Source organism: Ailuropoda melanoleuca, chromosome 4 (assembly GCF_002007445.2).
Source record: "Ailuropoda melanoleuca isolate Jingjing chromosome 4, ASM200744v2, whole genome shotgun sequence".
Lineage (NCBI taxonomy): Eukaryota > Metazoa > Chordata > Mammalia > Carnivora > Ursidae > Ailuropoda > Ailuropoda melanoleuca.
The window spans coordinates 80,430,777-80,439,634 of NC_048221.1; positions in this window are offsets into that span (position 1 = coordinate 80,430,777).

Consider the following 8,858-nt stretch of genomic DNA (forward strand, 5'->3'; position numbering starts at 1 on the left):
CAGTAGTGCAATGGCTGGGTCATAGGGTAGTTCAATTTTTAACTTTTTAAGGGACCTCCACACTGTTTTCCAGAGTGGCTGTACCAACTTGCATTCCCACCAACAATGTAGGAGGGATCCCCTTTCTCCACATCCTCTCCAACAATTGTTGTTTCTTGCCTTGTCTATCTTTGCCATTCTAACTGGCGTAAGGTGGTATCTCAGTGTGGTTTTGATTTGAATTTCCCTGATGGCTAATGATTTTGAACATTTTTTCATGTGTCTGTTAGCCATTTGTATGTCTTCATTGGAAAAGTGTCTGTTCATATCTTCTGCCCATTTTATGATTTGTTTATTTGTTTCTCGTGTATTGAGTTTGAGAAGTTCTTTGTAGATCTTGGATACCAGTCCTTTATCTGTGGTGTCCTTTGCAAATATATTCTCCCATTCCGTGGGCTGTCTCTTAGTTTTTTTGACTGTTTCCTTGGCTGTGCAGAAGCTCTTTATCCTGATAAAGTCCCATAAGTTCATTTTATCTTTTATTTCTCTTGCCTTTGGAGATGTGTCGTGAAAAAGGTTGCTCTGGCCGATGTCATAGAAGTTGTTGCCTATGTTCTCCTCTAGAATTTTGATGGATTCCTGTCTCACATTGAGGTCTTTCATCCATTTGGAGTTTATTTTTGTGTATGGTGTGAGAGAGTGGTCAAGTTTCATTCTTTTGCATGTAGCTGTCCAATTTTCCCAGCACCATTTATTGAAGAGACTGTCTTTTTTCCACCGGATGTTTTTTCCTGCTTTATCAAAGATTAGTTGCCCAAAGAGCCGAGGGTCCATTTCTGGGTTCTCTATTCTGTTCCATTGGTCGATGTGTCTGTTTTTGTGCCAGTACCATGCTGTCTTTGTGATCACAGCTTTGTAGTACAGCTCGAAATCCGGCATTGTGATGCCCCCAGCTTTGTTTTTCCTTTTCAACAGTTCCTTGGAGATTCGGGGCCTTTTCTGGTTCCATACAAATTTAAGGACTATTTGTTCCAGTTCTTTGAAAAATGTCCTCGGTATTTTGATCGGGATAGCATTGAAAGTGTAGATTGCTCTGGGTAGTATGGACATTTTAACTATGTTAATTCTTCCAATCCATGAGCATGGAATATTTTTCCATCTTTTTATGTCTTCCTCAATATCTTTCAAAAGTGATCTATAGTTTCTAGCATATAGGTCCTTTACGTCTCTGGTTAAGTTAATTCCAAGGTAACGCATGGTTTTTGGTGTTATTGTAAATGGGATGGATTCCCTAATTTCTCTTTCTTCAGTCTCGTTATTCGTGTATAGAAATGCAACTGATTTCTGGGCATTGATTTTGTATCCTGCCACCTTACTGAATTGTTCTATAACTTCTAATAGTTTGGGAGTGGATTCCTTTGGGTTTTCCATATAGAGTATCATGTCATCTGCAAAGAGAGACAGTTTGACTTCTTCTTTGCCGATTTGGATACCTTTGATCCCTTTTTGTCTTCTGATTGCTGTTGCAAGGACTTCTAGTACTATGTTGAATAATAGTGGCGAGAGTGGGCATCCTTGTCGTGTTCCTGATCTTAAGGGAAAGGCTTCCAGCTTTTCCCCATTGAGAATAATGCTTGCAGTAGGCTTTTCATAGATGGCTTTTATGAGATTGAGAAATGTACCCTCTATTCCTACACTCTGAAGGGTTTTAATCAGGAAAGGATGCTGTATTTTGTCAAATGCTTTTTCTGCATCAATTGAGAGGATCATATGGTTCTTGAGTCTTTTCTTGTTGATATGATGTATCACATTGATTGATTTGCGAGTGTTGAACCATGCTTGCATCCCAGGTATGAATCCCACTTGGTCATGATGGATAATCCTTTTAATGTACTGTTGGATTCTATTAGCAAGGATCTTGTTGAGGATTTTGGCATCCATATTCATTAGAGAAATCGGTCTGTAATTCTCCTTTTTGAGGGGGTCTTTGCCTGGTTTGGGGATCAAGGTAATATTAGCCTCATAGAATGAGTTTGGTAGCTTTCCTTCTGTTTCTATTTTTTGAAATAGCTTTAGGAGAATAGGTATTATTTCTTCTTTGAATGTTTGGTAGAATTCCCCAGGAAAACCGTCTGGGCCTGGAGTTTTATTATTTGGAAGGTTGTTTATCACTGACTCAATTTCTTCATAGTTAATTGGCCTATTTAAGAAATCTATTTCTTCCTGTTTCAGTCTTGGTAGTTTATAGGTTTCCAGGAAGGCCTCCATCTCTTCCAGATTGTTTAGTTTTTTGGCATATAGCTGTTGATAAAAGTTTCTAATAATCCTTGCAATTTCAATGGTGCTGGTCGTGACCTCTCCCTTTTCAGTCATAATTTTAATAATCTCAGTCCTTTCTCTTTGTTTTTGGACAAGTTTTGCCAGTGGTCTATCAATTTTATGGATTCTCTCAAAGAACCAGCTTCTAGTCCTGTTGATCTGCTCTACTGTGGTTCTGGTCTCTAATTCATTGATTTCTGCTCTAATCTTGGTCAACTCCTTCCTTGTCAGTGGGTTAGGCCTGTCCCTCTGTTGCTGTTCCAGTTTCTTGAGGTGAGAATATAGAAACTGCATTTTAGATTTTTCTATTCTTTTGAGTGAGGCTTGGATGGCTATGTATTTCCCCCTTAGGACTGCCTTTGCAGTATCCCATAGGTTTTGGACCGTTGTGTATTCATTCTCGTTGGTCTCCATAAATTGTTTAATTTGTTTTTTGATTTCCTGGTTTATCGAGTCATTCTTGAGCAGGATGGTTCTTAGCCTCCAAGTGTTTGAGTTTCTTCCAGGTTTTTCCTTGTGGTTGAGTTCCAATTTCAGAGCGTTGTGGTCTGAGAATATGCAGGGGATAATTTCAATCTTTTGGTATTGGCTGAGACCTGTTTTGTGTCCCAGAGCATGATCTATTCTTGAGAATGTTCCATGGGCATTTGAATAGAATGAGTATTCTTTGGTTCTGGGGTGTAGTGTTCTATATATATCTATGAGGTCCAACTCGTCGAGTATGGCATTCAAAGCCTTTGATTCTTTGCTTAGTTTTTGCCAGGGTGTTCTGTCTATTTCTGATAGTGGGGTGTTGAGGTCCCCTACTATTACTGTGTTCTTATCTATATGTCTCTTTATTTTGGTTAAGAGTTGGCTTGTGTATCTTGCTGCTCCCCTGTTGGGGGCATATATATTAATAATTGTCATATCCACTTGTTGAATACTTCCTTTAAGAATAATATAGTGCCCTTCTGTATCTCTCTCTATGGCCTCTAGTTTAAAATCCAGTCTATCTGATATGAGAATTGCTACTCCAGCTTTCTTTTGAGGTCCATTTGCGTGGAAGATGGTACTCCATCCCCTTACTCTAAGTCTGAATGCATCTTTGGGTTCAAAATGAGTCTCTTGTAGACAGCAAATGGATGGGTCATGTCTTTTTATCCAATCTGCAACCCTGTGGCGTTTTATGGGAGAGTTTAAGCCATTTAGATTGATAGAGATTATTGACAGATATGATTTTAATGATGCCATTTCTCTTTAAAGTCTTTGTATCGGTTGTGACTTGCTGCTCTGTATCACTCTTGGGGCCTTTTTACCTTTATAGAGCCCCCCTTAATATCTCCTGTAGGGCTGGTTTCGTGGTTACGAAATTGGTTAATGATTGGCGATTTTGGAACGTCTTTATTTCTCCATCAATTCTGAATGACAGCTTTGCTGGATAAAGGATCCTTGGCTGCATGTTTTTCTCTGAAAGAGCTTTAAAAATGCCCCCCCAAGCCTTTCTCTCATTCCAGGTCTCTGTAGACAGGTCTGACGTAATCCTGATACCTTTGCCTTGGTACGTGAGAAATTTCTTTGCCCTGGCCGCTTTCAATACTGTATCCTTGGATCTAATATTTGCGAATTGCACTATGACATGCCGTGGCGTAGGTTTGTCCTGGTTGAGCTTGGATGGGGTCCTCTCTGCCTCTTGGACACGAATGCTTGTTTCCCTTGCTAGATTAGGGAAGTTTTCAGCTACAATTTGTTCAAATATCTCTTCTAGACCTCTGTTTTTCTCCACCCCTTCAGGGATGCCGATGATTCTGACATTGGATCGTTTCATAGAGTCAGTAATCTCCCGTAATCTACATTCGTGGGCGTGGATTTTTTTAAGACCAGCTTCTATTTTCGTTTTTTCTTCTACTAACCCATCCTCCAATTCGCTAACGCGTTCCTCTGCCTCGGTGACCCTGGCCGTCAGAGCCTCTAGTTTTGACTGTATTTGGCCCACTGAGTTTTTAATTTCTGTCAGATTCGCTCTCATTTCTGCCCTTAGGGATTCTATATTCTCAGCAACGCTTTCTCTGATGCTTTTTTCAAGTTTACTCATCATCTTGACCATTGTTGCTCTGAATTCCATTTCTGATAATTGGGATACATCCATATGTATTAATTCTGTGGCCGAGGCCAATTCTGTGGCAGAGGCCACAGACTCATTATCTTTTCTTTGCTGGGGGGGACTTCTCCTTCTCGTCATTCTGATGAAGAGAGATTGCAGGGTTGTCCAGAGCCCAAGTGTTGACTGGGACCCAGGCCGTGCGCCCTTGTTTTATAGAGATCTTAGGGATGTGGGCTTCTTCCTTAAAGAGTTTATTTATTTATTTGAGAGAGAGAGAGACAGTCAGCAAGAAAGGGAACCCAAGCAGAGGAGTGGGAGAGGAAGAAGCAGGTTCCCGGTGGAGAAGCCCGATGAAGGACTCCTTACGGAGCGTTGTGATCACACCCTAATCCGAAGACAGGTGCTTGGTGACTGCGCCACTCAGGCGCTCCGGGTTGTGGGCTTCTTGATTTTTCAGCCTGCCTTCTGGGGGAGGGGCCTGCCTGCAGGTACTCAGAAAACCCTGTTTGGGTAGAGTCTCTGTGTCCCTTGCGAGGGGGGATGGGGATGGGCACCCTGTGAGCCGGTATTTCCGGGCTTTTGTTCTCTGGCGGCTTTCCCTGGCGGTTTGCTATGCCTCTTCTGAGAGAGCAGCAGCGGCTGAAATTCAGCCTCTGTCTCAGAACAGAGGGATCGCGGATCGTTCTCCACTGATGTTCTGGCCACTTTAACTCTGTTTCTGTTGGTGCTGCTCAACCCTGCAGCATCCCGGGCTGTGCGCCCCACACCCGGCGTCCCAGCCCTCACTTCCAGGGCTGGCGCGTCTCTGTCCTTTGTGTTTCCAACCCCGCCAGCTGCCAGTCGCCAGCCTCCCCGGGCGGGCTCCCGGAGCTCCCTGTCTGTCTGGTGTCTCGCGGGTGCTGACCGCGCGTCCGCCTGCTCCCCCGTGCAGGTGGCCCTCCAGCCGCCAGCCGCCCCGCGGACGCTCCCGGAGCTCCCGGTCTCAGCCTCGATCCAGTGAGCACACCGGAGCTCCGGAGCTCCGTGAGATGCTTGGTGGTGCACGCTCCCGGCTCACGGACTCAGTCTGCCGTTTCCAGAGTGCGGGTCCGCGGTCCGCCCGCTCCCCGGTGCAGGTGGCCCGCCAGCCGCCCTGCGCGCGCGCTCCTGGAGCTCGCGTTCTAAGTCTGTTGTCTCGCGGGTGCCGTCCGCGAGTCCGCCTGCTCCCCCGTGCAGGTGGCCCGCCAACCGCCAGCCGTCCCGCGTGCGCTCCCGGAGCTCCCTTCTCAGCCTGCTGTCTCAAGCGTGCGGGTCCGCGGTCTGTCCACTCCCCCTTGCAGGTGGCTACCGCTTCCCGGCGCCCTGACACGGCGGCTCCCTCCCCCTTCTGTTTAGCTTCCGATATCTGTGCGCGGTTTCACGGCTCCCCGCTTCGTACCTCGATACTCAGCGCTGGAGATGTTCATTTGTAGAGATCCAGATGTATCTTCCTGCGTCTCAGGCTGATTCCATGGATGTTCCTGCTGGTCTGGTACCTATCCAGCTCAACTCAGGGGACCGGCTGAAAAAGGGGTCCCCTACTCCTCCGCCTTCTTAACCTCCCTCCTCCCCACCAAGTTTTAAATTTTAACTCATCTCAACCCATTTTGTAAAAATGTACACATGGTCATTATAAAAATTCAAATGATAGAGATAAGCATATCCTAATTTCTATTTCTCAAAGTTTCCACTATAAGCTCTTTCATGAAAATTCTTCCCAATACCTTTATATATGCATACATAGCCACAAAAATGGAATATGAGGTTTTGTGGTGAAATTGAAGTCCTCCAGAGGTTAGCCTATTCCAACAACTATGTAAATTGCTTTGCCTATAGGTAAGGCACCTTGCATAACAGGCTCAGGAACTTAAAATACACTGTATCCAATTATCCTCTGTGAGTTGATGATATATCTATCTTTCAAATATTCTGAAATGTAAAGGCTATTTCTGATGATCTATTTCTATTTTGGTACATCCTACTGTACAATTTTTGGTAGGAGAGAATGGACACCTACATTTTGCCTTTAGTGCCCCATTAAGAAAAATCACAAGTATGGTTCCTATAGACTGCATGAGGGAAAAGGGTTAGAAAATTTTGGGTATGAGTCACTGAAAAAAATGATTAGAAACATTTTGACTTTAGTCCATTGGTCTAGTCACTATTATGTCTTCTAGAACAAAGTTTGATATCTTGAAACTACATTATGGCTTCATTATTCCCCTATTAAATTTCAAAACTTTAAGAGTTTATATAGAAATATCTTCTGTAGTAAGTAGAATTCTGTATACTTGATCTCTTCAATACTTTTCTCCCACTCCAAATACCTGCCAATCTTTTTTTATTTTTTATTTTTTTTATCTTTTAGGTTTAGATTTTTCCTCTCCCTTTTCCTTATTCTAATCTGGACCAGTATTTTTTCTTCTTGTTTACATTCTGAAGAACAGGATTTTTCATCCAAGATAAACCATTAATTACTTAAACTGGTAAGCTTTTTAGTAGTGTGCCTGGTACATTTCCAGGTACTGTAAAGTCTATGAGAGAAGACACTATTGCTTACTGGTTTAGCATTTGGATTTTGAACTAAGGTTGCATGGGTTTGTACACCTGTTTTACTAGCTGTGTGAACATGGGCACTTTTTCTTCTGTGAAGGTGACAGTAAGAGTAATTCCATCAAAGATTATTTATATAATTAATATAAATAATCTATATAAATCACTGAGCCCAGTACCTGGTACATAATAGTCAATAGATGTAATTATTTTTACTTATAATTCTTATTCTTCATTATTATTAAAGAGTGTTTAGCATGAAGACTGTCCCAAGGAAATACACACTTTAGCTGAATTAATATTCATATATAAAACCACAAAGAACAGAATAAAGTAACAAAATTGAGTGATGTAGATTGTGAAATTGGCAATAAGAACTATAACTAAGGAGTTCGTGAGCAATGCAGGGATTTAGCTGAACCTTGAAAGGTGGGTTAAGTCTGCAAAGAAGAAAGAGAGACAAAATTCCCTTGTGTGGACAATATGTGTTAAGATTAGTTTTTCTTGAATACCAAGACTTGGGATCCTTCCATCTTTTATGGATAAGCTACTTCCAGAGGTAGATTCTGGCAAGACCAGGAATACCGTAGCTTCAAGGCCCCAGGGTTTGATGAATATGTCCTGTGGGGATTAATAGAGCAGATGAATGAGTAACAGAAATGGTAATTAAGCAATATGATAGGATAGACTGTGGCATAACAATGATTAATGGGATGCCTCAGGTGAGCACTGAGGCACAAGGCAGAACTGAGAGCTCTTGGTCTACCAGAGAAGTGTCATTAATCAGCATTACATCATGCTTGAGAGTAGTTTATTGAAATTTTAAAATAGGTACTTAAAATAACATTAAAAGCACAATTTTAAACATGCACAATTGATTCTAGTGAAATCCTATGCCAGAAATGAATTCCAACCTTTCAGAGGACTGTACCCCAAGAAAAAGAAAAAAAAAACACCTATGCTCCTTGAAGCTGAAAGTAGCCCATTGACACAGTGTGCCCCTGCCAACTTTACCTTCTTAAAACTGTTCTTTTCATTGGAAACCACAGTAGAGACCAGCAAAAACAGAAACGAAATTTTGGCAGGGCTTCTTCCTGCCTCATGTGCCTTGTAATGTCGCCCAAGCTGTCAGCCAAGGCTGGCTGTTTCTTCCACACCAGATCGCCAGGGACTGTGTAAAAGAAGGGGTTCTGGACAATGCACAAGCATCTGTTGAATTTGGGACAATCTACTGCAACTACACATCAAAGAAAAAAGATGGAGTTTGGGGGTTGATGGTCCAGGAAAGAGATCAGGTCTTTCATTTTGAGCTGTTATAGTGGGTTCATCCCAGTAGGAGAACAGGTCAGCATTTAGTGTTGAAAATCAAGTGGTTAGACCAGAGGTCAACATCCAGAGTCAGATTTGAGTTGCTACTTGGGAACTCAGAATCTAGAGAAGAGATAAAGTTTGGAGAAGGCTTTTGGACAGAGGAGGGAAGAGGAAGTAATGTAGTACAGAGTTGATGCACTTGACAGGGCCCAAAGAGGTGCCTAGAATATCAGGCCATCAGAAGCTAGGAAAGAGTCATGAATACGTTCTCCCTCAGAACAACCAGAAGGAACCAAACCTTGCTGATGCCTTGATTTTGGACTTTCGGCTTCCAGAACTAAGAGAATAAATTTCTATCGTTTTAAGCCACCAAATCTGTGGTAATTTGTTACAGCAGCAACAGAGAACTAACAGACTTGTAAAGCTTGCTTGAAGAAGCAATTTTGAGTTAAGGAGTTCAGAAACTTGCTAACTTGCTGAACTTAGTATCCAGTAATAAGCCTCTACAGTTCACTCTGGTAGTCAAAGGTTTGATATGGATGAATGGATGGATCACTCCGCCGGTTTTATTGCAGACCATTTTTTTTCTGAGATG